Source organism: Scomber scombrus, chromosome 5 (assembly GCF_963691925.1).
Source record: "Scomber scombrus chromosome 5, fScoSco1.1, whole genome shotgun sequence".
In the NCBI taxonomy this organism is placed as follows: domain Eukaryota; kingdom Metazoa; phylum Chordata; class Actinopteri; order Scombriformes; family Scombridae; genus Scomber; species Scomber scombrus.
Genome location: NC_084974.1, coordinates 256147 through 265000, shown reverse-complemented (window position 1 = coordinate 265000; position 8854 = coordinate 256147).

Here is an 8854-nt window from a genome sequence, read left to right as displayed (position 1 = left end):
GTTTTTGTTTGTCAATTGCTGTTTGGAGTAACAAGTAACAGGAGTACCAAGTGGATGCCAGACAGACATGCATAGGAGGTAAAAGAATGACAACTGTCTGCCTCCAAAGAAGCAACAATCAGCTGAGTGTCTTGGTGGATAGTTAGTTCCAGAATACAAACACATTAATTTAGATAGTATAAATAATTACTAATTAAAGCTGCAAGCAGCAATGAAGGAGCCCTTGCTCCCCCGCCCAACCTCGAAACAGTGAAATAATAGAATAAGTGAATATGAAGTCGGTCAGATTAAATCTCTAGGAGGAGTTCGTCACAGTACATGGCATGGAAATGGCAACAAATCGCGCCACAATTGAACATTTTAATCAAAATGGCTGAGAGTCAGGGTATGGGTCCAAGATACTTTTTTGTGTGTCTTTACATGATACATGTATGTACCAAATTTCGATCATCTAGGTAAATCTGGAGGGAGGAGCTCAATTTTTTAAATTTGCATCGGTGTGCTGTTGAGCCATGTTGCGATGCTCATTTCCATGAACCATAAAATATCAAATTTTTCAGCAGGTCTGGCATGTGTACAATTTTTACAGAGTTCTTGGGTAAGTTTAGGCTGCCAAAAATGTGTTTGGAAGAAAAAAAAGAAAAACAAGAAGAATTCCTGTAGATTAAATAGGGCCTTCTCACTGTTCAGTGCTCGGGCCCTAATTATAATAACATTGTTTTTAATGTCAACAGATTACAGGAAATCTAATATTGATACTAGTGATACTCAGCACTTCCTAATAGTGTGAATGCAGTTGTTCACACGTTGTAGCAGACTTTTGTTTGACTGATCAGTTTTATTAACTCTGCCCTGATAGTTCCAGGGCCACTAGACGCTACTACCTCTAGAGCAGGGCCTGGAATTTATATCCTATTTCCTCTAGGTGAAATGCAGGTCAAGTTCTTTAGTTGTTAAAAAGGTCCCTGGTTGCATGAAAAGTTTTTGTGGGGGAAACACTTTTGTAAGGTGGAATGAAACAAACATTCCATTGCATTGCAAGGCCATAATAGGCCTTCAGCTTTTGACTTCAGTTTTTTCACACTGATTTCTGTCATCTGGATTTCAGCTGCTTATTAACTCAAAATATTTAATGATGACATTTATAATTTTTAGTAATGAAGCTGAAATTGATGAGCCCGAAACATTTATTGTTACTTATTATTTAACATTCTTTTGTACACCTCAGGGTGCCTGCATCCTCTACTGTTTGGGCAATATGTATTTGAAAATGGAAGCACTAAGACACTAATAATTTTGGTGTTTTACATGAAAAAAATCTATGATGTTTGTCTAAAAGTAACAGACTGCAGCTTCATTGTCCTCTTGGATTTCTGTACTGTATTAGTAATGTGCTACTGTACTGTTTTGGCACACCAAATATTTTCAAAGGTATACTGTGTAACAATAATTATTGTATCTTTCATTTTTACCAGAATAATGTTATTATAATGTTATTTTCTCATTTATTTTTTATGAAAAAAAAAGTTAATGCACTACAGCATGATGATTCTCTAACAGACTGTCTTTCACTTTGTTAGTGGTCGATGCCTCAAATTCCCAATGGGCATTTCCATGGTTTGTCAATTGTGCCTGATCTATTACTCATTGCCTCAATATTAAGATTTTACCAAAAAAAAAAAAACATGCTGACACAAAGCTATGTTGGGATTACAGGTATATTATTATAATTAAGCAGGGTAGTGTCAAGGTGTCTTCAGACTGAACAGAAGGCAATTTTAGATGTGACACAACTACTTACAAAGTCAAAGCAAAGATTTGACTGGACACAACATATCATTCTGAGGCATCTGTGATGTTCACAAAGTTTCAATTCTTTATGACTCCAAAAAAATAAAGACAAAATTTAAAAGGGAAGAGTTTAAGAAAATATTAGGAAAATACTAAGATCAGAGTCTGAGCTGTGACACGAACACATACAAACACATTGTAAAATAAACAAAAACCACACATACAGACATTGGTACATATCACAATCATGTTGGTTCTTGTACACTTATCAGCGAGGATCGTTATGGCGTTACACTCATCTTGACAGGTTAAACGCTGGCATTTGAAAATGCTAAAGGAATGTTTACACAACCCTTTTTTCTGTTACTTAGATTTAGACCAGTGTGTCAAGAACATTTATTTTATATTTTAGTTGTCATTTTTATGCCACATCCTAGCAGTGAATTATCTATTCTTGCTAGCTTACATCTTGATACACCTGTACAGTCAGTGCAGTCACTATTTGGGGTTAATAACTCCAAAACACACTCCAGAGGACAAATTTGTGCAAATAACATTGGACAAGAAATTTCTTCTGAATTCAGTTTGAATATACCTTCAGACAGACAAATGCAGTGCTCTACATTCCTAGTTTGTCTGTTTGATTGTTTGAATATGTAGGCATGCAAGTCAACAAAGTCATAAAACACAAACCCTGAAGTTATATAAAAGCACAATTATCTATGAAGCCCAGGCAACAGTGTACTTTACAGTTTACAGGTTTAAATCTTAGTAAAGTTTTAATCTTAGTAATGATGAGAATCACCACTTTCTCTATGCATTTCATACTTCATATGTGTACCAGAGAACACGATAGCAAAAGAAGCTTACTCAATACTTACTTAGTAAATGATGCTACTGTTTCCATCCAGTCTATTTTAGTAAACACCAAGGGAATCTGTTGGTGCAGGTTGATCTCCAGGTTTGTCATGCTATTTTCCATAGTAAAGAATGTGCATGAGTTTTTTGAGTGATCTATTATGTTTCAGTGTTCCTTTGTTGTTGTTGTTTCTGTTTTTGCTTTTGGTTAAATGATTGTGGCTTGGGGTCAAATGAACTATGAAAAATGGCTGCTGAAAAGATTACGTTTATAATTTAATCGATAATGATGATGAAACAATAAGTATGATAATTGGGTAGAAAACTGAGGGTGCATCTTAAATATGTCTGCAATTAATGCAATGATTAAGGCATGAAAAAGATTGTATTGTTTGAAAGGAGCACTAAGTGATTTTTTTTTTCAAGGATTTTCTCCAGAGATTCTTCCCTTACAACTTCTGGACTGTATCGACATATGCATATAAATCATTTCAACAATAAACCTGCAAGACCTAAAGGGAGCAATGTAATAAAAATTCCAGATTCCACAGAACTAATTCCATCAGTACAACAGTCATGTGATGCTCACCACTCTGCACTGAGTTTTTCTTCTCCAACAGAAATACAGTTATGGTCACTGTTAAACTACTGAAAGTCAAACTCAACACTTCTGGCACAGATTTTTCAGTCTACCTGTAGCTCAAAAGGTATAATCCCTCTTGCTCCAGATATGTTTAAAATGTGAAAGATCTGCAGGAAGTGAGTGGGAAATGTGATGGCTTTGATCCCACTGGGCACATCTGCATCCGGCTCTGACATGGCCACCGGAGTTGTTCATAGCCACTCTAGTGAATGCTTGTGATCCCACCTGATGCGCCGCAACATGTTTCAAAAGCATCCCAGAAGTGGCTATAGAGCCAGGGATGCTCCACTTAATGTACGTGCCTGGTCTATTTTTGACTAATCACGCTAAACAAGTGGATCAAACTGGAAGTCAGACATAGAAACATCAATTTTCATAATAAAACACCCAGTGCAGAGTCTCATACAAATTAAAACATCTGAGCAAGTCAAAAAAGTTTGACTTGCATTTAAGGGTAGAAAACTGTGTGGAGGACAAAACAAAACCATGTCGGAGCCAAAATGTGATGCAGAGAGACCCGGTGGGATTCCGATGTGACTCTGTTGTGGTTACTGTATATTATGTATATGTGTACATTATGCTTAATTTGCCATGGGAGCTATCATTGTACAGGTAATTCAAATCCTTTTTTTTTTAAAAAAAACCTTTTTAGCCTAACTTTAACTTTATTAGTCATAAGATTTGATTTACTTGTGTTGCCTCTTATTTGAGACATGACCATTGGATTATTGTTTTTTATTTAAGAATTTATAATATGGTCATACAGTGGTGTCTTGGACAGGCAGGATATATCGGATCCAAATGGTTTGTAAATGATTTCTTAACAATTAGGTCTTTTTTGGAATGACCTATTGAGCTGGTATGAGTTAAATTTCAATCCCATGATTGTCTCTAAATGTCAATATTATCTTTCAGATTTGTAGTCTTGATGATATGCTCTTTGGGCGCTTCCTCGGTAATGACTTCTTGAATGACTACCAGTTGGTTGTTTGCAGTATTAATTACAAAGACATACATATTAAAAGACCAAATGACTGGGGTTGATGTAAAAATTAGGAAAGTTGCATTTGATATCATTTCTAAAGTCTCTAGGTAACCGACTCCTGAAGACTGAATAGCATTGATTATCTCCTTAAAATGGCAACTGTCAAGGGATGGGATATGATAGGCAGCAAGTGAATGGTCAGTGATCATGGCAGGTTTTGTGGGGTCTTATACTGTAGGTATGCAATGGTCAGTACCTACCACAAGTGGTCCAAGGAAGGACAATCAATTAACCTGTGACATGGTCATGGGTGCCCAAGGCTCACTGATGCATGTGGGAAGGGAAGACTAGCCCATTTGGTTCAATCCCTCAGGGCGCACTCACACTAGGGCCAGTTGTTCCGTACCGTGCTGAAGCACGAATGTCCCCCCTCCCCTGTCACCGCTGGCCCGCACTCACATTACCTCTAACCCAAGTGTACTCAAGCACGGTTGCCTCCGACACATACGTTGCGCAAAAACATATAGACAGTTTACTCTCATAAAACATGCACAGATGTGTGTTCACGTGCTGTGCGCCGGTAAAACACAACACAGCCGATCAGTTAACACAATGCACTATGATTAAAAAGTGCAAGCTTGTTCTTCTGAGTCATGCCTGTGTAGTATGCAGTACTACAGATACTTGTGTAAAAAAGACTGTAAAAGCAGACGTCCTGATTCAACGCCAGTAAAAGTAAGACTTAGTTTAATGATTTAGAAGTCGCCAAATGACTTACTTTAACGAATTTCGTTAGTTTATATAATGCAGATTTGTAAAATATTACTTTTATGAAGGTCACAGTCACAGACAATAAACTTAGCATTTCATAATTGTGGTAGCAGCGGTGCAGCAGATGTAATGAAGTCCACGCAGCACGCTGGATGCAAACTAATATTAAGCCTATAGTCTTTTCATTATAATGTCGATGGACATGAATTGAGTTCTTTTGCCTTAATAATGATACAATAATACACAAAAAATGGTCGGGTTGGGAACCCATATGCATAATATCTCCGCGTTGCATTGTGTTGCTTGAAATGACCAGGGCTCAGCTAGTGTTGCCTTTTAAAAATCGTCCATTTCCCGGGATTCCCTGGAAAATTGGCTTCTTTTCCCAGGATTTAAAATGTCTTATTTTGGGGAAAAATATGAATCCCTAGTGCGCATGCGTGACCAAGTGTACCGTGCTCAAGCACACCTCTTCCAACCGTACCGTCCCAGGGAAGTGTATCGTACTGAAGCACGGACTTTAGGGGGCAAACGTGCTTGGGCACGGTACGATTGCCTAGTGTAAGTGCGCCCTCAGAAGAGCTACTGTAAAAAAAAAAAGAAAGAAATACTGCAAAATGTAATGCTGGCTTTGATAGACAGGTGTCTGAACACACAGTGCATTGCAGCTTTCTGAGTATGGGGCTGAGTTGCCACAGACTGGTCAGAGTGCCCATGCTGACCACTGTCCACAGCTGAAAGGACCTACAATGGGCACATGAGCGTCAGAACTGAACCATGGAGCAAAGGAAGAAGGTAGCCTGGTCTGATGTATCACATTTTCTTTTGGATCATGTGGATGATCAGTTGCATGCGCATTATTTATCTGGGGAAGAGATGGCACTAGGATGCACTATGGGGGGAAGACAAGTCAGCTGAGAAAGTGAGATTTTCTAAGCAATGTTCTACTTTGACATGTACCACCTTTCTAAAAGTTGTTGCAGACCAAGACACCCCTTTCCACACTGTAAAAAATGTTATGGAATGGTTTATATATATATATATGGGGGGGGATTTGAATCGAAGGACGTCATGTGATGTACTGATGAATCTGAAGACTGGGTGGTGATGGGGAGGTGGTGGGTTGCGCAAAACAGCATCAAGAAAGCACTAAAACAGAGAGGGAGAAAACATATTTAAAAAGACAGCTGTGATATGATTAGGCTGACAATGAAGGTGTGTCATTGTGCTATTGGTAAGATGTGATCAGGTGATGTGACCAGAGGCCTTTACTACGAGGCAAGTTCAACATACCAGGGTATCTTTCAGTTACCCGGCTTTAACCCTAACCAAACATTGGACATCTGGATTATCCGTACTACGAAGCGAGTTATCAACTCTCTCAGTCAACCCTGAGTTTTCCTATCCAGCTACAAGCGCGTCCACGTGAAAGAGGCGGAGTTGTTAATTACCAGCGACAGAAATCAGCACCGTGACTGTACACAGCTGTAGCCTATGATATGAGAGGAAATGGTGAGGCGCACGCGCGGGCAAAAGTATGCTTTACGCACCGCAAAAAAATCATATGCAATGAGGCGAAACATAAACGAGAGTAACCATCTAACCATACAACAGAACAACATACTGTAAAGCAAATTCATTCTTTCATGTAGTTTACCTCAGTTCTCTATTGCCTGAATATATGTTTGTAGTTCCCATATAATTGCGCATTTTACACACATTATCTTGTCTAATTTAACAGATGTAGAAACACTAGAAATGATTTCCAAATATTAATAGTAGTTTAGGGCACAAGGAACAGGTATTAGTGTGACTTAAAATATTCATCAGTGTGAGTATTTTGATAATGAATGAATCATTCTGAATATCTCACATAAGAATAAAATATAGCTGCATAATGTCAGACTGTATCTGCTGCTGAAGCAAAGAGAGGAAACGTAGTTAATGACTGAGATCTATCTGATCCAAATGTTAACCACTGAAGAACATTAATAGTGTGTGGATTTTTTTTATTATAAAAGAGGATCTTTCATTATTTCCAGTGATCATCACACAGTTTTTTTCATGTTATTCTGAGCTGCAGTGATAAGTCTATACTCGTCATCTATAATCAGCTTCACTCTGGAGATAAACTATACTTTGCACAATTAAAATGCAGCTCAAATCATCATTATGTGTTTAGTGTAGCTACAGTAATAATGATCTCTGTTTGTTAGAAGCTCTGCTTTAAAACCGGAGTGGAAATAAAAAGCCTCAATGTTTCTACTGACCTATACAAATTTAACCAGCCTTAAACCTTCAAGCTGTGGGTCATGTGACACACAGTTGCAAGGAAAGAGAAATGTTATTTTTAAGGAGTCTAAATGCTGATTCTCTTATTGTTTGATGTGCATTTGTACTTTCAGGTCATATTATTTAAAATTTAAAATAAAGCAACAAGTTTTTTTTTTAAAAGGATAACTTTTTTTTAAAAACTTGTTGCTTTATTGTAAACTCAGGACTTTTGTCCATGTCGGGATCCTGTAAGAATGATGACTTTTTTTCGGTGATGTGATTGGTCAGAGGACAAGGTTTTGACAGGTTTGGATCTTACTCCGGAACTTAACCTGCTCCGGAGCAGGTTAGCCGTTCAGCGTAAGTTACCATGGTGATTTACCCCGGTAAGAAGTGAACCAGCTTCGTAGGACAGAAAACCCTGGGTTAACGCTGAAGTTACCTCGATAAGAGAAAGTCCAGCTTTGTAGTACAGGCCTCTGGTGACGTGAACAGTTGACGTCTTAATTGATGCCCCAGAAATGACAGCAAGGGAATTATGAGCTGCGAAAGGGATTAGAATGGCCAAGGGATGAGAAATAGACGTGAGCATGCAAAAAGATGGTCTTCCTGACTGAACTTCATATATAGAACCAGGCTCTAGGTGGGCAGCCATCTGCCTTGACTGATTGAGGTTAAGGGAGAGGGAGGGAGGGAGAGAGAGAGAGAGAGGAAAAAGAAGGAGGAGAGGGGGAGGAGGGAGAGAGGAGAGAGAGGCACAGTGACAATCAAAATTGAAAATAATAGGAATGTTGACAGCAGTCAGGAGCCCCAAACATCCATGAGGTCCCATTAGTCAACGCTCCAAGACTACCTGTTAGACATGAGAGCACAGAGAACTATGGGGAAGAAGTTTAGTTAGTGAATGCATTAATAGTAAATGGATGTAAGTGGATAGAGAGAGGGAGGAGGAGAGAGGAGATCAGTGCATCATGGGAAGTCCGCTGGCAGTCTAAGCCCATGGCAGCATAAAGTAGGCGCTGGTCCAGGACAAACCTGGCCCACCCTGACTATAAAAAAGACTAGAAAAGCACTATATAAGTACATTCCATTTACTATTTACTTTTGGAGATACTAGGAACCACAAGAAGGCCTGCATGTCAGGAGTACAGTGTTCTAGTAGGTTGAGATGAGCTCTTTAAGATAACATGGAGCCTGACCATTAAGAACTTAGAAAGTGAGGAGAAGGACTTTGAATTCTATTATGGTTTTACAGGAAGCCAATGCAGTGAAGCTGTGATCTCTCTTTCTAGTTTTTGTCAGTACATGTAGCCAAGAAAACCATATTACTCAACTGGAAATACAGACAGAAATGATGAGGCATTGGCTCAATTTGTAAACAGGCCACTCAAACCTATGAAATATAACCCACAATATGCTTACTCAACACTGCCCATCATGACTGGTACATACGCCATGCATACGTTTATATACGTTTTTTTTCCTGTAAATCATTTGGTCTTGTAAATAGGTATGTTATCCATCTGTGGTAA